The sequence below is a fragment of the Mesoplodon densirostris genome, chromosome 13, assembly GCF_025265405.1.
Source record: "Mesoplodon densirostris isolate mMesDen1 chromosome 13, mMesDen1 primary haplotype, whole genome shotgun sequence".
Lineage (NCBI taxonomy): Eukaryota > Metazoa > Chordata > Mammalia > Artiodactyla > Ziphiidae > Mesoplodon > Mesoplodon densirostris.
The window spans coordinates 7,204,274-7,215,051 of record NC_082673.1 but is presented as its reverse complement, the minus strand read 5'-3'; the positions used below and the strand labels follow the sequence as shown (position 1 = coordinate 7,215,051).

The 10,778-nt window shown below is 37.2% G+C and overlaps 1 non-coding gene across 1 annotated transcript; it reads right to left on the bottom strand.

Annotated features, from left to right (window-relative positions):
• Positions 1-3,963: 3,963 nt before the first annotated feature.
• Positions 3,964-4,036, bottom strand: TRNAR-UCU (transfer RNA arginine (anticodon UCU)). The gene has a single exon. It is a non-coding gene; the product is annotated as a tRNA-Arg (tRNA).
• Positions 4,037-10,778: the final 6,742 nt, after the last annotated feature.

The window sequence follows — 10,778 nt, the reverse complement described above, 5'->3', positions numbered from 1 at the left end:
AAAAACAAAAATAAACAAATGGGGCCTAATGAAACTTCAAAGCTTTTGCACAGCAAAGGAAACTATAAACAAGATGAAAAGACAACCCTCAGAATGGGAGAAAATATTTGCAAACGAATTAGTAGACAAAGGATTAATCTCCAAAATATATAAACAGCTCATGAAGTTCAATATTAAAAAAACAAACAATCCAATCATATGTGCTTATCTGATTCTTGATTTCCTATTTCTCATTGAAGATCTTCTCCTCTTCTTCTTGTTATCAAAACTTATATACTAGGGTTGACAGCTTATTTCTGTTGTGGTCTATTAGGCTAGGAGCCATCTCACTCTCAGAGAGCAACTTGTTTTCCTCTTTTGCAGGTTTTTGAGAGTCACCTCCTTGTTGTCTCCAGATAGAGCAGATCTCTGATCTTTGTAAGTCCTCAAATAACACTCTAACACAAAATATTCATGAAACTGGTGCACAAACTAGCACCATGACTAAAATTTTCAAGTGAATTATTTTTTAGTGACCTGGGATTTGTAGAACAAGGGCATAAGCCTGACTTAATTGGCCAGCTTCATACTTTGTTACAAATTCACAGACTTGGTCTATCTCTCTCCATTCTCTTTAGAGATGTATGACTATGAAAGAATTTTCTTCTCATAGAGGCAGATTTCATCTGTGTTCAAAGTTTTTCTTACCTCAAACATTTCTTGTCTATAAACTGCTCTAGCTGTTTAAACTTCACATTATGAAAATAAAAATGCATCTTAAAAACGTCAAAAGGAAAGTTGGCTCAGTGGTCATACTGGTATCTGTTGCTTTACGTAAATTTTGAAGGGGTACCTAACATCTGATGAAATTACATTTTCTGCTAAAGGTCATGTTTTTTTCATATACTTTTAATACCATAAGTTAACCATTTCTTAATTTTCAAAAAAATATTCCTAGGTTACTTCATAATCAATTTTCACACTGACTGAAATACAACGTTTTCCTAATACAAGGAACCCCCTGAGGTTAAGGCAATTGAATGCACATTTATAATGTCACTCAAAGCTAGAAAGGTAGAGGGTACTCTATTAGCATATCACAGGTTACAGGAGAAATATAGCAGCCAGATTTTGTTTCTTCATGATTCAGTCTTGGTAGATTGTATATTTCTAAGAATTTATCTGTTTCTTCTGGATAAATTTATCTATTTCTGTTACCCAATTTGGTGTCATGTGATTGTTCACAGCAATCTTCCCTAATCTCTTTTATTCCTGTGGCATCGGTTGTAATGTCTCCTTTCTGCTCCACGCGAGATCTAATCTTTCAGTCCCAACCCTATGCAGCAGTAGAAACAGCAATGACTGAGGACTGACAATCTACCTTGAAAAATAATTCCCAGGGACAGTCTGGGAGGGGAGAATCAGAAGGCAAGGGAAAGTGTGTTATTTTGGGGGGTGGGGTGGGGTGGGAGAGGGCTACTTTCAACACCTTAGAGTAGTGACAACAGTCATTGACTGAGACTCTGTGCCAGTAGAAAGGGGAGAGGGAGAGCTGAGGAAGCCAAGACTATGATTATTGGCTTCCTCCATGGGCTTTCTCCCAGGGTTCCATCACCATGGGACTTCTGTCAAACTGGAATATAACCCTTGAGTGAGAAGTAAAGATTGCATCTCCTGTCTTGCTGAAGAAGGGGCATATTGACTCATTCCTATACAAATGTAGATGTTCCAATCCATACCTGATCCTCAATACCACATTCCATAAGGAGCCCCACAATAGGGCTGAAAGAAAGAGAGGCAAACAATATGTTTCATAAAGAATATGATATATAGAGTAAATCTTTGAAACTTAAAAGTTTTGAAATTATAATTTTGCCTTTCTTGACTTCTGAGGGCTTTGGATGTTTTCCTCTCATGAACAATGTCTTTCTTTATTCAGGACCAGGAGCTAGGATGATATGATCCAGCTACATTATGGATTAAAAATGGGCTCTTGTAAGCAAACCTGAAAGCTAAACTACCAGTGATCATATTATTTCTTTATAAAAATAAGTTCCACATTTCAAACAATTAACTGAGAAACTAAATTTTGGACCAAACATATTCATTATTCTTTATGTATATTAGAAATGTTGTTTTTGTGAAGTGATAGCATGTATATATATTCAAACTCCATGTCCATGAAACATACTAGGCCAAAAAAGTCCATGGCTTATCATTTAGGTCATCCAGAAGGAAAAGGATAAATAAAATAGAGATAATTATAATTTAAAATTTTTTCATTACATTTACTGCTTGCTCTATAAAGCATTCTAAGAATAGTCATCAGGTAGGAATACTGATGCAGTTAGAGTTTTAAAATTAGTTTTCTTTTACTCTTCTTAACTTGGGGAGATTTTGTGAAGAAAGAGAATGGCTAAAAAGTGAGGAGGAGAGAACACAGGAAGATTGTACTTACTTTTCTGAATCCTATAAATGAGATTCACAATAGAATTACATCGAGATGTTTTGGAGAGAGTACTGAGCTAGGAGACCTGTGCTATGACTCTAGTCAGTCACTCATTAGTCTAGAAAACTCTCAAGTTGCTTAACTCCGTGGTTCCCAGAATTTTGATTTCATGAACTATTAAATGTTTTTCAAAAGAAATAAGGTGACAAGCAAGTGATTATTTTATGTGTTGCTTAATAAGGATAGTGAAAAGAAAAAACTATCATTTACTTCACTATTTTCTTATTTAATGTGGACACGTTAACATAAAATAATAATACGAAAATTGTACATAAATAAATTTAACTTCATAAAAAAGCTCACACCATGAAAATGTTTCTTATTTTGCCATGAACCAACGAACATTTGCCAAGGGTTGCCACTGTTCTTCAGAATGACATTTAGACAGCATTCCTTAATATCTTAATCTACACGTTCCTTAAATTCCTCATTGGAAAATGAGGGAGTTAGACTAAATAACCACAACGATGAATTATGATTTCAAAATTTGACTTTATGACTACTTCATAAAAGAACTGTCTCAATCCCTCATTTATTACTTCAGTGAATAAGAGACATAATTCTTACTATCTTTCTCACTTCAGCACTGATTAGTATATAATCCAAGTTCACCATATTAATAGTATCTCTGAAGTTTCAATCCTTAGATTCTTTGAGTTTGATATGCAATTAGCCACTTATTATATGGGATTAATCATTGCTATACTAATCCCTAAATTAAGTATTTTTTTTCCTATGAAGTTTAACATTGGGGAAAATGCCTTCTGTTCTCTTTTAATTTCAAGAAATAATCTGTGCTTAGGAAAAAAATATTTTTTTTCAAATTCTCAAATTATTATCATTGCCCTCCATAAAAATCTCTTAATGGATTGTTATGTTTTTTGAGCATTTACTGTGAACTAGGTAGTATGCAAAAGCTGTTCTATTTAATCCTCACAACTCTGTAAAATGGCATTACATCAAATTTATAAATGAAACCTCAAGATAAACACATGTTCAAAGTCTTAAAGTTCACAGGAAGATTGGGATTCAAATTTTTCCCCATTGTCAAACCTATTTCTGCTGCATGTTACTGTTTCCAAAATTCATACCACTGAGTTTCCTCTGTCATGCCTGTGTTATTGCTGGTTTCTCTCTCTAGAATAGATTACCTTCTACTATTTTTCCTACTAAAGCTTTATCTACCTCAGTTCAAATGCCAAATCCTTCATACCTCCAGAAAGACTTGCTTTCTTCAGAGTCCTTAGAGCACTGTCTTTGTATTATTCCTTTGGCATTAGCTTTACAATCTAGTCTTCTCTATTATTTTTTACCTCTCCCTAATTGATGATAAGTAATCATGTTGAAGCGTTTGGTGAAAGTCTTATCAGAATAAAGTGTATGCATCAGTTACAATATGATCATCTCATATCTCTAGGAACTATGTGAATATAATTGGTTTTTTTGTCCGCACCACATGGCTTGCGGGATCTTAGTTCCCCAACCAGGGTTTGAACCCATGCCCCCTGCATTAGAAGTGCAGAGTCCTAACCACTGGACCACCAGGGAATTCTCTAATTTTTTTTTTTAAAGAGAAAAAACAGAAAAATCTCCAAGGTTCAAAGGTAGTGAGGTTTCTGTACAATGCTATATCATGACCTTACCAGTTTCTTTACTATTTAGTATTTTACTGTTCCAATCTCCCAGTCCGATTTTACAGATTTCCAGTGTTCATGTGGGGAGGCAGCTAGCCAGCCCCCATGCACAATATAACATTCCTCAATCTCCCATATTCCTGAAAGCAGTTACAGGAGTCTACCATCCCCAGCATCCAGTGTAAGGGAGATTCTCAATGATGAAGAGTTAGTAATACGACTGAATGATAGATGAGCTGTTTTCTCCTCTCTGAAATTCATCAAACTACTTATATAATGCTCCTGTGAGAAACTATTCCAAGGGGTCAGGAAGGGGCACAAGGATTTTTCAGAACATGTGAGAGTCGGAGATAGCTAGCTGGTTTAAGGAAAGTAACAAAAAACATTTAAGCCAAGGAAATAAGACACAGGGAATGACCTAGAGCTACAAACTGGAAGTTGGAACTTTTGCAAGTTGATATGTGAATTGGAGCTACCTTTTAAGATACCTCTAAACAATTCGTAAGCTTTATGACAAAAGCTGACCCTTGTTATATTTCTCTATTTTCTGTGTTTTATTTTTTTAAATGCTATATTCTGAGGCTCTAGGAAACAGTGTGTGGAAGACAAATGCTTGTTTTGAAGTATTTTAATGGATAGCATGCCCAGGTAGCCACATACCTAGAGACTGGAAGTTACAAATGAATTCTACTAGAGTTACAAAAGCAAGAGCATTTTCAACTATGTACTCGAATTCTACTCAAGCCAGCTCTTTCACGTTAAGTGGCTAAATGTATAAAATTATTAATAAAATGCAAACATCTGTTAAAACTATAACCTGCCGTTTATTATCTAAACCGTTCCATGGATTCTCTTCAACAATATCATCAACATGACCTATAAAATTAGAAGAAATACTGTAGTGGTTTTAAGTCCAACAAAGTGTTTTATATAGAGCTTAACTGCACACATTTTGAATACCACATTGACATCTGTGAGCAGAAAGATTGAATGGCATTGGCCTCTTTTCTTCTTAATATGAAAAGTCTTGTAGAAGTGTTTGTTTTCTGCCTCATTCATTAAAACTAGCAGTGTCGAGTGCAAAATCAAGAGCTGAGTGTGGTGGGGAGGTGAGATCTGTCTTTGGGCGCCTCAAAGAAGTGTAGATCTGAATCAAAGCAAGGGAAGAGACTTTGTTGAAATCACGCAAGCTGGGTCTGGCTGGCCAATGGAACATTAGAGCTAAGAAGAGGTTAGAATTTGGCCCTAAGAGTTGAAGTTTCCAACCTTCTTGTGACTCAGAAGAATCTATAAGAGGCTGAAACCAGAGGCTCTAAGGTCTGCCTCACGCTCAACTTTCTGAAAACTTTGCCTCACTTAGCCTTAATTGAGATCATTAAAATGATCACTGTGAATATTCACCACCAAGGAACCAAAGTATAAAGGTAAAGGTTGTGGGTCTTTTAAGATTAGAGAAAAAGAAGCAACTTACTAAGAAGAAGAAGTGTTAAAAGAGAATATTCACTACTAAGAAATATAAACTAAGTATATATCATTTTCATATGTTTGTAACTTAATTTACTTGAAGGATGAATTTCTACGTTGCCAAGAAAACCACAAAAATGCTTTAAAATATTTTAATAAATATGATATGTATTGAAACATACATATGTTTCTTTTATGCTTCCCATAAAACTTTACCCCCGGGATAAATACCAGCCTGAAATAACACTCACTTGGCTCAGATTTTTATGGGTGTTAGGTATTTATTGAGGAGCCTTCATTTATTTTGAAAGCTGGAAGTCTGGTACTGCTTTTAGGTGAGTTGAAATGTCATTTGATAAAGATGGAATTTCTCAACTTAACTACTGTCTATTTTGAATTGAATTGCTTATTTTATTAATAACTTCCTGGTACAGGCAAGCTCAGTTGTTTAAAAAAAATCATGAGTCCCTAATTGGACAGTTAATCCTATTTTTTGCATGGCTAGTCAACTTAATACAGTAGGAATCAGAGCAAGTGCTCACTGAGTGAATTAGTTGAGGTATTTGCCTTTTGTCTCCTCTGTGCCCATGATGTCTAGCTGAGAGGTCTCGATACGTATGTTGTCGGGCCAACCTTATAGTTCAGAATGATGGACAGTGATTTTAGGGACACATGGAAAGCTGATTTTCCCCAAAGCATAACGATAGTACGCACATATAATACCTTCATTAGCGACACATTTACCCACTCCTTGTAGGGGCTTTTGAAAAAGCAAGTTCTTTTTGTAAATTCTATAAATTGTCATTTATACCTATGGGTGAGTTGGAGCTTCAGATTGCATCATAAAGAAGTAGTTCCTGCCTGTGAAGTTGCTAAGAAGTGGGGCAAGTTATGTAAAGGAGAAATGGAGAGCACAACAGACTTCACTGCTGGCTTTCAGACCTCAACATGAGTCAACCTCGGGGACACAAAACTCTCCAGATGGAGATGTTCTAGAAGCTTCTTGCATTGGAGCTGTGACAAAGAGAAGCAATCGGAGTACATATTCAGATATTAAGGGCTTTGGAATCATATGGATCTTTTGAATTTTCATTTACCTCCCTTGCAAAGATGTCTGTTGCACTAAAACTTCAAAAATGGCCCTCAAGCGACAGTGAAGAACCATGCGTGTCAGGCTGCCAGTCTCTCGTCTTCCATTTTGAAGAGGCAGCTTTTAACCCGAGTAGAGTGTGAGGCTGCAGGTCTATATTGGCGGTGGCTTCAAGTGAGCATCAGGTGATTTGATATTGCCCTTGAGATAATATAGACCACAAGGAATTACCAGAAATTTGATCTTCCTCATGGGTTGACTGAGAGTGAGCTTAGCAGCTAGGAATGCTCGGGGGAGCTGATGGAATGGCTTAACCTCCTGCCACGTGGCTGAGGTGTGTCTGAGGTGGGTGGCCAAGCATCCCTCTAGAAAAAGGAAAAAGTAAGTCCCTCAGGCTCATGGAGCTGGGACTGGCCATGGACAGATAAAGTCACGTGCATTCTCTCTGTTCCTCGTGGAGAACCTCTGCGTGTCTGTCCTACAAGAGAAAAATCAAAGGTCTCAGGTGGTCTAAAAGTGCTCTGATGTGCATCTTTTAGACTCAATTCAGTTTCCTGCTTTTGAATCAATGTGGAGATCAGTAATATGCTAAGTGCGGACCCTGGAAATTCCACCGTGGGCTGGAGCCAAAGCACTGCTTCTTCCCAGCCTACAAGGAGGGGAGGAACCTGCTCCAGAACATCCGTTGACTAAGCCACAGAGCACTTTGCTTAGTTCTGGGACCACTTCCTTTGTGGATGAAGGAAGCAGTGTGTTGACCTACCTTATGGCAAAAGCTTCTCATCACAGCTTTGACTCAGCTGATTAGACAATTACAAATTAATCAAACATCACTGTGAAAAGCATACCATGTGGTCAGTATCTTTTAAAATACATCCCACTCTATGCACAACAAAATAGCTAACAGTTATTGAATGTGCACTAAATACCAGAAGCTACTAAATTTAGTTTAACAGGTGAGGAAACTGAGATGCAGGATGGAATTCAGCTTTCCCACATGTACAGCGAGTAATGGCGCAAACACTGGCAGTTCACCATTACATCATACTGGGTACTCCTAGAACAAATTACATATGATAAATTATATTTTATGTTTGAGTTGGAAATACCAAAATCTCAGAGAGCTGACTCTCTCCTTTCCCTTCCTTACAAAGTCCATTTATTCTAGCTCTCTTTCCCCACTATAATTAACCAAGGACAGGTTTTATTACTACTCTTCCGGCTCCTAGATGGTGTTCCCACCACCTCACAGCGCCTGGTACTTATGAAACATAATAAGTATTGACTGTGATTATGGCACATTTAGCTCTTTATATGCAAACCATATCTCATCTAGTACGTTGGTGTCTAGATCGTATCTTATGTACATCAGGCACTTAACGTATATGGTGAATTCACAGACAAATCTTTTTATTAAAAATTTCTTAAAATAAGTTGCAAGCTAGATAAAAATTAGCCAATGTTACTGTTATGGGTTAAAGTATTTTTGCTTTCACTCTACCACAAAGAACATTGACTCAGTAAATATAAAAAGATGACCCCCCAAAAGGAAACACTGCAAACCAAACTTGGTTCCCACGTTCAAAATCAAAGCCTAAGCCCCTTTTCTGTTGACCCCTGATACCATTCTTAGAGATATCATATAGTGATGTCTCTCAGATGTCCAGCAGCTTAAGAGTGAGTTGGTGACTATCTGGCCAGGGCAAGTTTCTATGTCCAACACAACTGAGCTTCAATCCACAGTACTTTGAGGAAGATGCTTAAGTTGTCAAGAAAAACAAATACACAGATCATCTGCCCAAAAAAACAACTGGGAAAAAGAAAAAAACAACAGGAAAACAGATGGGTATGCAGAGTACATACATAGTAGTCACTGACAGACAAATTACACAGGTTAATTGTACAAATATAACCACAGATTTTTAGACTCATCCCCCTTACTGGGCTTCATCATCTCCCAACTCAGACTTTCTGAATAAGATGCTGGACAAAAATCTCATTGCCTGAACCTGATATCTTTATGTCTTTTTGGGGTGGGAGCAAGTATTCCAAAATGATGTATACATCTGTGGACCTTCAGGAAGCTTCTAGTGGGCTTCCTAGAGTATGCTGAAGTCATTTACTCCTTTGATCAAGGCATAAATTAAAAATTAAGTGGACATTTATAGCAAATAAACTGGATCAGTCCCTGGAAAAAATATTATTTTTACTTAATCATTAAAATAGTTGAAGAGGGAAGAAAGGAGGGAGGGAGAGAGGGAGAGGGACAGAAAAGGATACAAGAAAGAGGATGAAAAAGAGAGACAGAGACCAAGAAACCATTCAAACCAATATTTTGGTTTAGATGTAAGAGTTTTAAAAAATCATTTTCTCGTATCATGAATGGCTAAAGAAATTCCACCTAAGCCATGTCTGTCAAAAGAATATCTGCATACACTAAGTAGTTTCTGGTGAGATGAGTCTAATGGTGAATAAGAAGACAGTGAGAAGGGTCTGACCCTTGAAAGGTCTTTGATAGCCGTGGCTGATTGCTGATAGTTTTAGAATAGACTTATTATCAGCTTCTACGCACCTTATCAGAATGAACATGCCTCTTTGAAAATTACAGTATATGAAAAAGGACATCTTGTATTTCGTTTTTGATAGTTTTCCCTAAAATGCACGTTTAAAAGATATAGGACGAAACTCCTTATCATTTAAAGTACTTTTTCGACTTGATTAAGTTCTCTTTTTCCCTTTATGCAAGGGGGAAACGAAAACCCATGAACTATCTGGCGATAGAGGAAAAGCACATTTGTTGGTATTATTCAATACGAGAGGAGGGCAATCAGACTGGAGTATTTTAGATTTGAAACAAGGAGTTTCATAAACCAAAAGAAAAACACAAACAGCAGGGATTTTTAAGCTTTCTTTGTTTGTTCCTTTGTTAATATCTTGCTCTGCTAGGTTTACAAACCCTAAATAAATAGAAATTAGTGCTCCTTCCTTTGCAGTCCATTTGCTGTAGAGGTTTGCCTTGAGGGACGTTTGTGTATTCTGCTAATGGCTGCAGCAGAGTGCTGTCTCATTTTCATCCTGGCAAAAAAAAGGCCGTCACCATGGTTACAGTTTCATTTGCTAGAGAGAAACTGATGGCTGTTAGTGATCCCATCATAAGCAACTTCTGTCAGATTTCTTATCAAGTAGACATATTTTGACAAAGTGAAAGCTAACACCGTAATAAGAGAACTGAGTTGCTACTCTATGTAATGACCCATTTAGCATTAAATGAAATGTGAAACCACATTTCAAAAGCTGAAGGTGGGGAGAAAAAGTAATATTTATAATTTACACACACACACACAAAAGGAATATTCCATCGTGGAGTAATGATAGCTTGTTTCTTTTTGTTGTCACAGCAACTCGAGCGGGATAACATTGATTTACATTGGAGGTCTCAGCACACCATCCTGCAGCCACACAGAGCTTGCATGGGAGGATGTTAAGGTTTCCTTCACCCATGTACCTCAGTGGAGCCCAAGGCTATGCCTGAAGCCAAATGCTAAGGTAGTAAGTAGGTCAGAATATTCTGATAAAAGACCTAGCAAAACATTTTGCCCATAATAGACTATAAATGTGTCTTGTTGTACACAAGGAATACTCTAATCCTGAAGTAAATCATTGGGATCAATGGAAACTCCTTCCTTGTCCATGTCTATGAGCCCTGTGGTATTTCCAAAGAGTGGCCAAGATGACACTTGCTGATAGGACCATGGAGAAAAAAGTCTAGCCTGAAGTTTCCCTTCTGGGCTTCAGCAGAAGCACCCAGAATTAGTCCACACAAAAAGGGTGAAGGTAGTGTGGGTCAAGGTTAGGGAAACATGCATCTCAGGCCATCAGGCAAAGCTGTTGGCAGTGTGGTCTATTGGATTGTGAACTAGGTATTTGATGGACGCAACTGATGTTATTTTATTTTAGGACAAAAGAAGATAGGGACTAAATCAACAGGAAAGTCCCCTAAGCAAAAGCTCTAAATGTTTTTTTCTTTTTCTGACTTTTACAGTTTGACTGTCTTGGCTTCAAACCCATGTAATGATAAACAGACTAGATATTTCATTTTGAG